We start from the raw sequence: 10,535 nt of genomic DNA on the forward strand, positions 1-10,535 counted from the left end.
CTCTTTTTTAATTGGTTTCAGGGAGGAAGGAGAGAGAGAGAGAGAGAGAGAGAGAGACAGAGACATCAGTGATGAGATAGAGCCATTGATCGGCTGCCTCCTGCACACCCCACACTGGTTCATAGGTCAATGCTCAACCACTGAGCCATGTGGCCTGGCTGTCACTCATTCTTTTTTTAAAATATATTTCACTGATTTCTTTACAGAGAGGAAAGGAGAGGGATAGAGAGCTAGAAACATCGATGAGAGAGAAACACCGATCAGCTGCCTCCTGCACATCCCCACTGGGGATGTGCCCGCAACCAAGGCACATGCCCTTGACCGGAATTGAACCTGGGACCCTTGAGTCCGCAGGCCGACGCTCTATCCACTGAGCCAAACCGGTCAGGGCTGTCACTCACTCTTTAAGGAACTTTTCCCCACCGTGTGCTGAGCATTTGACCCAACTGGTGGAAGGGCTCAGCGAATTCCTCGTTGCAAATAATTCAGGACACTTACCACCAGGCTTTGGACTCGAAGCAAAATTGTCTTCAGCGCCTCCTCATGGGAAAGAAAGGTTGTCTATGTCCCCTGCTCCCGCGGGTGGGAAAACAGGTGAAACGCGGACATGCGTATGAGAGTCTGTCTGTTACGGGGGTTCTGACAATGTGGGCACCTGAGCTGTTTCTCTCATTCCCAAACTGGCCGGTGTCTGCCGCTGATTGGCAGGGAGCAGATTGGACTCGCCTGACCTGAAGTCTAATGAATGCCACAGAGCGAAAATAATCTGGAGACACTTGAAAAAAGGAAGCAGAAGAAAAAAAACTCACTTCAAGAAATCTAAGCCTTTTGTTCCCCCTCCTCAGCCTCCCTTGAAGCCAACGGAGCTCCCCACACATTCTGATCTCTGAGCTTCTCCCCAGCACGCAGGCAGGGGCGTCTGTGGTCTGTGGTGGTGACAACTGATTCATGAGTTCATTTGCATATCCCCGGTGCCAGCCGCAGACAGGCAGCCCTGGCAAATGGGGGGCGGGGGGGTGCCTGTCAGATACAGCTGTCCATGCGCGGAGCTGGTGGAGACGACCAGGAGCTGTTTGAAAATGCCTAGGTGGGAGAATTTAATTGGAGTAGCAACTGTTCAGAATTAAGATTAAAAGGACCAGTCAGTCAGCGCGGACTTGGTGACACCTTAAGAATAACGTTTCGCGTTTGATTAATGCGGCGCCACGTTGCACATCCCTCTCCCTGGCCAATAGGGCCCGTTTGCCGGTGGGTGATGCAGCGGGTGTGTCTAACGTTGAGAGCTCAGGGGTTCCCAAGGTTAGGGTTAGCCTACTCTCTAGGCCAGCCCTGGGCAAACTATGGCCCGCTGGCTGGATCTGGCCCGTTTGAAATGAATAAAACTAAAAAAAAAAAAAAAAACCGTACCCTTTTATGTAATGATGTTTACTTTGAATTGATATTCGTTCACACAAACACTCCATCCATGCTTTTGTTCCGGCCCTCCGGTCCAGTTTAAGAACCCATTGTGGCCCTCGAGTCAAAAAGTTTGCCCACCCCTGCTCTAGGCGGAGACCCTTGTTGCTTTTCTTTTTCTTTTTATTGATTTCAGAGAGGAAGGGAGAGGATGGGAGAGATAGAAACATCAATGATGAGAGAGAATCATGGATTGGCTGCCTCCTGCACGCCCCACACTGGGGATGGAGCCCGCAACCTGGAATCGAACCGTGATCTCCTGGTTCATAGGTTGATGCTCAACCACTGAGCCATGCTGGCCGGACGACCCTTGTTGCTTTAAGATAGTATGATTTTGCCCTAGCCCGTTTGGCTCAGTGGATAGAATGTCGGCCTGCAGGCTCAAGGGTCCCAGGTTCGATTCCGGTCAAGGGCATGTGCCTTGGTTGTGGGCACATCCCCAGTGGGGAATGTACAGGAGGCAGCTGATCGATAGTTCTAACTTTCTGTTCCTCTTTCTTCCTCTCTGTAAAAAAATCAATAAGATACATTTAAAAAAAGTAGGGTTTTAATAGGAAGCACATAAAGACGGAATAGGGGGGAGCATAGTGGGTCCGGAAGAAGCAAGGTTGGCAGATTTGGAGACAGACGTGTCTCTCTTTCTCCAAACTGAGTGAGGCTCAGCCAAGAGCCACCCCACTCATCCCCGAGGCATCGTCACCCGGCACAGGAATCCCCAAAGCACATTCGCTTCGCCCTGAGCTGGGGAGAAAAGGGATCCGGTCTCCACGGCCCGTTCGACCCGCGGTTCCCTTCCCCTCCTGAGTTTGCCAAAAAGGGTGTCAGATGTTGCTGATTCCGAAGTGATGGCGAGGAGTGGGTTGTGATGGGGAGACCAGTGTGGTTTCCCGAATCCACGTTTTGTCTGCCTTAACCTCCCATTAAGATTGGAGAACTGCCGAAACCGGTTTGGCTCAGTGGATAGAGCGTCGGCCTGCGGACTGAAAGGTCCCAGGTTCGATTCCGGTCAAGGGCATGTACCTGGGTTGCGGGCACATCCCCAGTAGGAGATGTGCAGGAGGCAGCTGATCGATGTTTCTCTCTCATCGATGTTTCTAACTCTCTATCTCTCTCCCTTCCTCTCTGTAAAAAATCAATAAGATATATTTAAAAAAAAAGAAAAAGATTGGAGAATAAGTCCAGTGTGCCTGAAATCGCCTGTTAGAATTTGGACCCGGATGCTTAGCTGCAAACCCCAATGTTTCACAATTTGACGTTCACCATTGAACTCAAGTATCAGGTCAGCATACTCATAGGCTGGAGATGGCATGCCTCCCTTGCAAGCATTCATTTCAAAGTCAGGTTGAAAGGGACCCCATTGAATTTCATTGATAATGAGAGCAATTGTACAGCATGGTTAAATACAATTTTTTCTCCAGTAAATCCTTTTTTTTTTAAAAATTTATTTTATTCTTTAAAGTATTACAAACAGTAGTACATATGTCTCCTCCTCCCCCCCCCTCCCCACACACTGACCTTCCCCTGGCCACCCCTACCCCCGGGCACATGCCTACACCCCCCCCTCCCCTCAGTGTCTTGTGTCCATTGGTTATGCTTATATGCATGCATACAAGTCCTTCGGTTGATCTCTTACCCCCCGCCCCCCAATACTCCCCAGCCTTCCTGCTGTACTTTGACAGTCTGTTCTCTGCCTCTGTATGTATCTTTTTGTTCAGCAGGTTATAATGGTCTTTATTATCCACAAGCGAGTGAGTTAATGTGGTATTTTTCCAGGAGATCCTTTAAAAAAAATAAAACAAAACATCAGAGAGAGCACAGAGTAAGGACCATGGTCTGGAGGCCGTGCTGGTAGCCAGGAGAGGAGGTGACAGCTGGTGGCTTAGGAAACAGATTCCAGTTTAGGATTTTCTGAACGTTTTAATATGCTCCTCCACCACAGCTTTTGTTCCCACTTCAGTAACAAAGCCACGTTCTACGTGTCGCCCTGAAATGTGGGCTCAGTTAGGAAACAGATACAGAAACGATAAAATCAGGTGGCATTAAATAAAATATTTCTAAATATCTGATGCGGTGTTATAGTGATACTAGAGGCCCGGTGCACAAAATTCGTGCATAGGTTGGGTCCCTAGGCCTGGCCGGTGATCAGGGCTGATCTGTGGGGCGATCAGGGCGGGGGCGGGGGGGGGGGCGGCTGCTGGTACCCACCTTGGCCAGCCTGAGCATCTGCCCCCTGCTGGTCAGTGCACGTCATAGCGACCGGTCATTCATTCCATGGGTCATTCTGCCATTTGGTCAATTTGCATATTAGGCTTTTATTATATAGGATAGAACTGGGAGGTGAGGAGAAGGGACGTTATTCTAAAGGAGGGAGCACTAGCCCCATCGGCATAGCTCAGTGGACCCTACCTATGAACCAGAAGGTCATGGGTTTGATTCCCAGTCAGGGCACATGCTGGGGGTGTGGGCTGAGTCCCCAGTGTAGGGCGTGCAGGAGGCAGCTGATAAATGACTGTCTCTCATCATTGATGTTTCTCTCTCTCTCCCTTCCTCTCTGAAATTATATATATATATGTGTGTGTGTGTGTGTATGTGTGTGTGTATATATATATATATATATATATATATATATATTTTTTTTTTTTTTTTTAAAGACTGTTCTGACGACAGCTAGAACACAGTCCAGCTCAGAAATGTATCCGCATTGCAGTGTAGACAAACGAAACCAAGAATACTTTCCTCCTGTGCGGGTCCTCACTTGACTGCCCGCCAACACTGACGCAGGACGGGGGTTATTTTGTGATGCAACCTAAAAGGAACCTTGAGTATGCATTTTTTACCGGAATGTGAACTTTAAGATGATCTGTGTGCAGGTATGTCGTGATTCTTCCAAGAAAATACGTAGCTGGTAACCTTTTCCTTTTCGAAAGGGCAGGTGCTTTTCTCAGATGTTCTCAGTCACATCCTTGGTGTGTTCATCCATGGTAGCTCCTCATTGATTTTGTACTCTAGCCATTGAACGCTTTCCCCGGTTTTGTCATAGTTAGACACACGATGGAGTTTCTAAAATAGTGGAGGCCACGGGAAATAATGATACTCATAGTCCAGGGAGCGAGGCAAGAGCTGTAAAACACGGTGTGACCCGTTGTCTAAATTCATGCTCTGCAGAGAGGAAGGGAGAGAGATAGAAACATCAATGATGAGAGAGAATCATCGATTGGCTGCCTCCTGCACGCTCCCCACTGGGGATCGAGGCTGCAACCCGGGCATGTGCCCTGACCTGGAATCAAACTGTGACCTCCTGATTCATAGGTCAACTTGGCTCAACCACTGAGCCACACCAGGCGTGCTGAGTCCTCTTTTTAAATTGTCTATGTTTTGTTTAATCTTTACAGTAATGATGTTAACTATAGAAAACTAGAAGGATGAAGATGTGCCAGGGTTCTTGTTCCGGTATTCAGAAGGGTTCAGGAATCTGGAGAAGGCTGTGTGTAACTTAAAGAGTCCAGAGACGAAGCATAATTTTGAAAGGCATTTGGGGGGCAGAGGAGCTTAGCTAAAAGGAACTAAGATCCCCTCCTCTCAGGACCCCATGTTTTTTATTAACACAAATTGTCCTGAGGCGAGGCAGAGATATACACTTCAAAGGGTCAGGGTTTCCTATACAGAGGCATTGTGAGATTGGGGGAATTAGCCTACAGCTGTTCCGGTGTCTGGCCAGGAGGAGGCAATAGCATGTAGATTAAGATGCCCTGAGCTGTCTGGCAGCAAACAATCATCCCTTTCCAGGTTTGGGGAAATGCCATCAGCCATTCCCAACAGGTGACAACATAGGTGACTCAGCCCTTGTTGAGTCTCCAGGTTCCATCAACCTTTGGGTGAAACTCTTGCAATTATGACGTGCTGGAACTGGCTTCTGGCAAAGATGAAAAGAGCATTAGAAAGAGCAAAATAGTGTAGTGTTTGAGCACTTTGGCTCAGGAACCAGAGAGGTAAGGAGGTAATAATCACCAAGACCATAGCCATGACTTTGGGCAACATTAGGAACCTCCCCTCTGAGTGCCAGTTTACTCCAAGGAAAAATATGAAAAATACATTTTTTATAAAGGTATTTTTCTTCTTTCTTTCTTTTTAAAAAAATATACTTTATTGATTTTTTTACAGAGAGGAAGAGAGAGGGATAGAGAGTTAGGAACATCGATGAGAGAGAAACATCGACCAGCTGCCTCCTGCACACCCCCTACTGGGGATGTGCCCGCAACCAAGGTACATGCCCGTGACCAGAATCGAACCTGGGACCCTTCAGTCCGCAGGCCGACGCTCTATCCACTGAGCCAAACCGGTTAGGGCTGAAAAATACATTTTGTTGAAGGAACAGAGAAGCGACTTCGTGCTAAACTCTACAGATGACACCTGACCCAAGAGTAATCACCACACCTTCACTGGTCTCTCAATGTGAATGACATTATTATTTTTTTTTTACAATAAAAAACAAGTTTATTGTATACCTAATGTATTCTGGTACTTAAAAAAAATTTAACTTAAATTCTTTACTGTTTAAAGTATTACATAAGTCTCCTTTTTCCACCATTGACCTCTCCCCGGCTGCTCCCACTCCCTGAATGAACAGTATTATTGTGATTTTCATCACGGTCCCCCTCAACCCAGCCCTCCCAGACATTAAGGTTGACTTCTTTCCCATCCTTTCTTCTATGCTCATCTGTCTTCCATACTTTAAAATATATATATATATATATATATATATATATATATATATATATATATATTGTCACTGTTTTCAGAGAGGAAGGGAGAGGAAGAGAGAGAGAGAAACATCAATGATGAGAGAGAATCGTTGATCGGCTGCCTCCTGCCCGCCCCCTACTGGGGATTGAGCCCACAACCCAGGCATGTGCCCTGACTGGGAATCAACCGTGATCTCCTGGTTCTTGATGCTCAACCACTGAGCCACAGCGGCCGGGCTGTCTTCTATACTTTGACCACTTGTGTATCAATACCCCTTTTGGTGAAATGTTTTAAAAGCGAGTAATACTATGTTTTACAATCCAAGTTTCCAGTTCTTTTTAACACTGTGGGGATTTGGCTACAGGATTCATTAAGAAAAATGTAATACCGTGCAACTTTCTTGCCACATGTTTTTTGATGCCATAAAGTCTTTACCTGCTCGCACTGACAAGTTAGGTTCTGATCCATAATCATTACAAAATAGTAAATGAAATGTAATGTGTTTGCCCCAAATAAAAGGTGTCCTTCTCTCCTTCCCATATCAGGGTTATGAAAAGATACACTGTGTTTTCTCAGAGTCAATTTTTATGTTCTTCTAGCACAGTGGTTCTCAACCTTCCTAATGCCACGACCCTTTAATACAGTTCCTCATGTTGTGACCCAACCATAAAATTATTTTCGTTGCTACTTCATAACAGTAATTTTTCTACTGTTATGAATTGTCATGTAACTATCTGATATGCAGGATGTATTTTCATGGTTACAAATTGCACATAATTAAAGCATAGTGATTCATCACAAAAACAATACGTAATTATATATGTGTTTTCCGATGGTCTTAGGTGACCCCTGTGAAAGGGTCGTTGGACCCCCAAAGAGGTCGTGACCCACAGGTTGAGAACCTGTTCTAGCAGCTAATTTTCTCATTTGCATGCCAGTTTATCATTACCGATGTGCATTGTCATCACACTCACATGCATTATTCTAGCACAGTTGCATCAGTGCACAAATATGCACCATTTTTAAAAAGATGAGCCGTTCAGTCCTGACCGGTTTGGCTCAGTGGATAGAGCGTCAGCCTGTGGTATGAAGGGTCCCGGGTTCGATTCCGGTCAAGGGCATGTACCTTGGTTGCGGGCACATCCCCAGTAGGGGGCTTGCAGAAGGCAGCTGATGGATGTTTCTCTCTCATCCATGTTTCTAACTCTCTATCCCTCTCCCTTCCTCTCTGTAAAAATTAATAAAATGTATTTTTTTTTAAAAAAGATGAGCCATTCAGCCCTGGCAAGTTATCTCAGTGAGATAAAGCTTTGGCCTGTGGACTAAAGATTCCCGGGTTCAATTCCCAGTCAGGGCACATGCCTGGGTTGCAGGCTTGATCCCCAGTAGGGGGCGTGCAGGAGGCAGCCGATCAGTGGTTCTCTCTCATCATTGATGTTTCTCTCTCTCTCTCTCCCTCTCCCTTCCTCTCTGAAATCAATAAAAATACACTTTTTAAAAAACGAGCCATTCAAATCCATGCTTATCAAACTTTAGGGAAGTTCTTAGAACTAAGCCAAAGCTCCAGATTTAAAAGATTAATAAAGACACCGCCCAGACATGTAACTCCATGGGTTGTGCATCACCTAATCTGGCAACAAAGATCTTTTTAAGAGCTCAGAAGACAATAAATAGAAATGCGACTTAAACAGGACAAGGGGTAAGAGCATGAGCAGAGGCAGGCTGGAGAGGCGGGGGCTGTCACTTTAAAGAGAAGCCATGTACGCTGTGATTCTCATTCATTCCGGCCAGGTTCTCCAGCAAAGTCCCGTGTCCTAAAATATTTGGAACTATTACAAAGCATAAATTATAAATGTGCCAGGAAGATGGAAAAAGGTGTCTCGGGCCCCCTCCAAGCTGCAGACGATCCCCCCCATTATCGCACCGCGATCCGAACACCTCCGATTTCATTTCTCCAGCGCGGTTCCTTCTGTTTGCTGTCTGTGCCCGCTCCGCGCCGTGTCAATAATTACTAAATGAGCGGGCGCCTGGGCCATTTCAGCTCAAGTGCTATTGCTGACAAGTAAAACAATGGGGCTGATCGGAAAGAGGGGCCCCCATCTCCTTATTTAAATGGGCCGCCGCTCACAAGGAGAGAAGGCAGCCCCGCTCCCCTCAAAGCCGCAGGGAGGGCTGGGTTTACATCTTTTTGTTCGGCTCAAGGACACGGAGTCAGAGGAAATGCCTTTTTAATATAAACCTCTTTTCATTTCCCGGGGACGAAAATGAAGGTGATTGAAAAGAATCCTGCTTGGTGGAAGAAGTAATTACTTTTTTTTTTTTTTCTTTTCCCCCCCCGAATCTCGGAGGGAGGAGTGATGCTTTTATATTTCCCGAGATGACCCACTTTGCACTGAGATAGGCTGCCTTGGCTGGGAGCGTGCGGGCGGCCTGCCCCGTGCTGTGTTCCCTGCCGTACGCACTCCTGGTTCCCTGGCGGCCCGATCTCTCAGTGAGCGACAGTGACTGCGCGCAGGCCTGTCCTTCGCACGGTGATGAGTTAAAATGAGGGACTCCTTGGCCAGTTGTGCCTTACTGGCTTCCCAAAAAGCCAGCCAGTGAAGGTAGCTGCACCTATAAACCATCTTTATTTTTTTCAATTGATTGATTTTAGGGAGAGAAAGAGAGGAAAGAAGAGAGGAAGAGAGAGAGAGAGAGAGAGAGAGAGAGAGAGAAACATTGAATTCTTGTTCCATTTAGCAATGCATTCATTGGTTGATTCTTGTATGTGCCCTGATGGGGGATCGAACCCAGGACGCTCTAACCCAGCGGTTCTCAACCTGTGGGTCGCCACCCCTTTGGGGATTGAATGGCCCTTTCACAGGGGTCGCCTAAGACCATCGGAAAACACATATATAATGACATATTGTTTTTGTGATGAATCACTATGCTTTAATTATGTTCAATTTGTAACAATGAAATTGGGGGTCACCACAACATGAGGAACTGTGTTAAAGGGTCGTGGCATTAGGAAGGTTGAGAACCACTGGTCTAACCAAAAAAGGAAAGATTACCATGGGGATCATTTGGGGTGATTTGGTCTGAGAGCTGACAGGGAGCTGGGATTTCTATCACCTGCAGTAATAACGCAAAGAGGTCATCGCAAGTACTAGAGTCATCAGAATCCTACAGACTAAAGCAGGGGTGGGCAAACTTTTTGACTCGAGGGCCACTATGGGTTCTTAAACTGGACCGGAGGGCCGGAACAAAAGCATGGATGGAGTGTTTGTGTGAACTAATATAAATTCAAAGTAAACATCATTACATAAAAGGGTACGGTCTTTTTTTTCAATAGTTTTATTCATTTCAAACGGTCCGGGTCTGGCCCGCGGGCCGTAGTTTGCCCACGGCTGGACTAAAGAGAAATGGCTCCTGCCCTGGCCGGTGTGGCTCAGTTGATTGGAGCCTTGTCTCATATACCAAAAGGTTGTGGGTTCGATCCCCAGTCAGGGAGGGAGGGTGTGAGAGGCATCCGATTGGTATTTCTCACATTGATGTTTCTATCTCTCTATCTCTATCTCTATCTCTATCTCTATCTCTCTCTATCTCTATCTCCATCTCTATCTCTAATCTCTATCTATCTCTTTCTCCCTCCCTCTCTATTGAAAATGAATAAGCAGCCCTAACCGGTTTGGCTTAGTGGCCTGCGGACTGAAAGGTCCCAGGTTCGATTCCAGTCAAGGGCATGTACCTTGGTTGCGGGCACATCCCCAGTAGGGAGTGTGCAGGAGGCAGCTGATCGATGTTTCTCTCTCATCGATGTTTCTAACTCTCTATCCCTCTCCCTTCCTCTCTGTGAAAACATCAATAAAATGTTAAAAAAAATAAAATGAATAAGCATATTCTTAGGTGAGGATAAAAAAAGAAAAGAAATGGCTTCTCTTTCTAAGATAAACTTTGATGCCTCACCTACCTTGTCACCAAGCTGGTGTGCAGTGTTCACTGAGTACGTGGACTTCCCTTGAGAAGACCTGCATCGTGTGGTTAGTTATACTCCAGAACAAAGCTGTCAATTTAGGTGATTTTAAAAATGAGTCTTAAGGTGTGCCAAAGCGTCCACTCTTTCCAATGGTGGAAATTGATTGGTGATTTCAGATTGGTGATTAATGCCTGAGGGGGTAGTGAGAAAGGGGGATGAAAAGAAACTGAAAGGAAATAAAAGCTAATATTATAATTATAATCTTTCTCGTATTTGATTTTAATGAATTTACCTCGATTTGTGTACAGGTCACTCCTTCAGTCAACAGATCCCCCCCCCCCCCACTGTCTTGACTAAATTCTTTGATATTTTTTTTTGC

The sequence above is a fragment of the Myotis myotis genome, unplaced genomic scaffold, assembly GCF_014108235.1.
Source record: "Myotis myotis isolate mMyoMyo1 unplaced genomic scaffold, mMyoMyo1.p scaffold_m19_p_23, whole genome shotgun sequence".
Classification (NCBI taxonomy): Eukaryota; Metazoa; Chordata; class Mammalia; order Chiroptera; family Vespertilionidae; genus Myotis; species Myotis myotis.